Source organism: Tribolium madens, unplaced genomic scaffold (assembly GCF_015345945.1).
Source record: "Tribolium madens isolate multiple individuals breed KSU strain unplaced genomic scaffold, Tmad_KSU_1.1 Scaffold_71;HRSCAF=194;Tcas5.2_LG6, whole genome shotgun sequence".
NCBI classification, from domain to species: domain Eukaryota; kingdom Metazoa; phylum Arthropoda; class Insecta; order Coleoptera; family Tenebrionidae; genus Tribolium; species Tribolium madens.
In genome coordinates, this window is record NW_025401041.1 from 7,273,134 (window position 1) to 7,276,599 (window position 3,466).

Genomic DNA, 3,466 nt, shown 5'->3' on the forward strand with positions numbered 1-3,466 from the left:
AAATACAAAAGAATTATTTTTGATAAAACATCACATTTTTATAGTACTTCATCATTCATTAATTAGTTCTTCCAAAAAATAAATAATTTAAGCAAAAAACGTTTGGTTCCATACTTTTTATCTACCCGGTATGGCTATAATCCTTCCAATCGGATAAGGACTTGCCTGCAAGTGAATTTTAGCGAAATATTTTAAAGTGATGTCATCTGAAAAATAGATATTTCTTAAAGAAGGTTAATTACTAGGTTATTAAAATGGCTTGTCTGAGGCAAAACCAATTTATTTAATCTCTTTCGTTCAAGATGCCGAAAATACAAAGTCGAGAATAAAATTTTATCCCAACTTTGATTTTTTATTGTTAAAAGTTTTGCATATCAATATCTCGTGCATATTTTACGAATTTTTCGTGCATATAATCCGAGCCTTAATTATAGCCTTCGAGCATTTGTAGGCCCTCCGCTGCGTGTTGGGCTTTAAACCCGCCTTGGACTATTCAGTTTTACCTGATGTCGCTTTATTATGTTGGCAACCCGCTCGATGTCAGGCCGACAATCGTCTGTAAAGTTCCCGATGAAAAGTGAAACAATTTGAGATTGTCGTCGTGATAAATCAAAAACAGCCATCCATTGCGTCCGTCTTTCTCTCTCCGGGCACCATTTTCATGCGAATCGTTCAAAGCTTTGTGAACACATAGACACATAAAATTATAATAAATATAAGGACAAGACACATAATGATCAACTACTAAATCGCGAGTATGGAGCTCAAGCAAGCAAAATCTTGGCTTCGGATTCAAAACGCCCTTAGCCATAATTAACTTTTCTGGCGATGATGATTTTTTCATTGTTGAAATTGAATTTACGACGTTCGTATATACAGTCGTCGATTTTTTTCGTGTCGAGATTCTATTGCAAAATAATTATTTATGACCAGAAATCGCAGGCGAAACCTGGGCTCGGTTATGGACTAATTTGCGTAACATTTGAATAAAGTGTTTAAGAGGTAAACTGCTATAACTGTTGTTGTTATTTTGAATGTCAATATACCTGGGATTTTCTTTAAAAGGCCAACGAGGCGCCAGACGACCGACTACAACCGAAAAAATTACTTCTTTGCGACCTAAATTACTTTGTTGCTAGTTGGGATGCATTCCACTTGGAAATAATCGTCACGTGTCGCACTCAAATTGATTTTTTACAACGATCGGAGAACGCTCGATAAATAAATTGCTAGCATGTGTGACAAGAATTTTACGGAATAATTTAACACAAGACTAGACGATAAAGAGAATTTTTTATCTCGAGCACAAAGTCAAGCACAATTTTGGATAATAAAAGTAATCAAACGTTACTTGCTTCAAAAATTATAATCAAACTTTACAATTGTCAAGTTAATTAAAGTTATATATTGGAAGCCTTACTTCTAAGCTCATGAAAGCTGAATTCGTATTGTTCCATAGCAAATGGATTAACTTTGAAAAGTTACAAGAGTATCAAAATGGTACAGAAATTGATATTAAACTAGTAGTGAATAGTTTGGATGTAATTATTGGAAGTCAATTAAGAACTGACGAAACTATTAGATTCCTGAATGCAGCTATTTCAGTTTTGATGAAAATTAATTTAATTAACAACTACACAAAATTTTATTGAAAATACTACTCTTGTCTTAATTATTAATCTGCACTTATTAAAAATGAAAAAAAAATGCTCGAACTACTCAAATACAGAATTTTCAACTTGATTTAATTTTTTGTTGATATTACAATTTTTTGATTGATTTTTTTCCAAAAACTTCATGTATATTTAATATTTTGGTGTTGTCATTTTGACAATTTAAAGATCTATTGAAATGGCTTAAAAAATGAGGAGTTTGCAGTTAAAACAATGTTGATGACGTTATTACTCAAAAACTTGAGAATTGTGTATTTTTGTAAAAAGAAATTTGACATTTTTGTCAAAGCGAAATATTTTCAGTTTTAATAAAATTATTACTTTTGCTGCTCATTGTATACTAAGTGTCTCAAATTTCTGCATACAGGGTGACCCAACGAACTGGTAGTTTTAAATGTTCAATTATTTGAAAATTTATATACAAAAGTGATTTTTGACAACTAGTGTATATTTTTGAATAGTCAAATTTCTCAAGAATAAAGCTTATTTCGTGTAAAAATTGTTAACTAAATTAATTTCCATCAAATTGAAATTGCTGCGTTTAGGAATCTAATATTGGAACTCATTTCTGATACACCCTGTATACTGGAAATTAATTTTAAGTGAATACAGTAATTTCAGACGAAATATAGATACAGGCTGATTCAATTGAAACAATATCAGTCAAATCACCCTGTACATGTTGCCAATAAATGAAAAACATTCAATTAGGCGTTTTTACTTCAAATATTCTTTTTTAATTTAACGTCAAGCGAGGTCATGTTAGTATACTTTGATAAATGTTGAAAAACTTTTAGAAAAATTGTTTTTAATAAAAAAACAAACATTTGTGATTTTGAAAAAGCTACAGGATGATTCAAGTGAGAATAATTGTGGTGGTACTTTTATCACAATTAAAAACATACATTCATCTATTATATTTGGTGTGATTTAATCGAGATCATTTTTACCGAATCATTCTGTACACTTAGGCATGTTTAATTAATAAAGTTCTTTTTTTTTTGAAATAAAAAAAATGTAACGTTCCAAAACCTACATGGTGATTCAAGTGATAATAATAAAGGTTGTATTTTTATGACAAACGCGTACATTTGTGCATTTTTAGTGTATTTTTGTAAACTAGGCCATCTCCGTTGAATCACCGTGTATATTTTAATAATAATGGAAAAAAAACTATTTAGGTATTCTAATTGAAATAATAATGTTTTTAATAAAAATTAAGAGTTTTTTTTATACAGGTACGGTGATTTAAAAAACTCCATCCACGCTGAATCACTCTGTAAACTTTGACAATAATTGAAAAAATCTGCAGTCATATGAATTTTATTTGAAAAAAAAATATTTATTAAAAAAATAAGTTTTTATTAATTTTTAATGTAATTCTGTCGTTATACAAATTTTGCACTTTCTGTTGCAAAAATAATTTTCCAAGTTTTTTTTGCTACAGGCAAAAAAGGAAACATATTCTAAATTGTATCTTTACTAAATAATTATAGAAAAACATATACAGGGTGCGCCAGAACTCGTGCCCCAGAGAAAAATGCCATTTAAGGTAAGATGCCAGAAACATGGAAAAAATGTAAAAAAAAATTATCCATAAAAATTTCGAAGTTATGTGAATTTAAATTATGCACTTTGACTCTATATATTTTTGTTGGAAAAATAATTTTCCAATTTTTTTTAAGATCATCAGTATCATTAAATAGACATAAAAAAATTTAAAATTAAAAAAAAAAATAAAGGTCAACATTTTTTGATAGATAAAATTTTTTAAACATTTTTTTCATGTATAT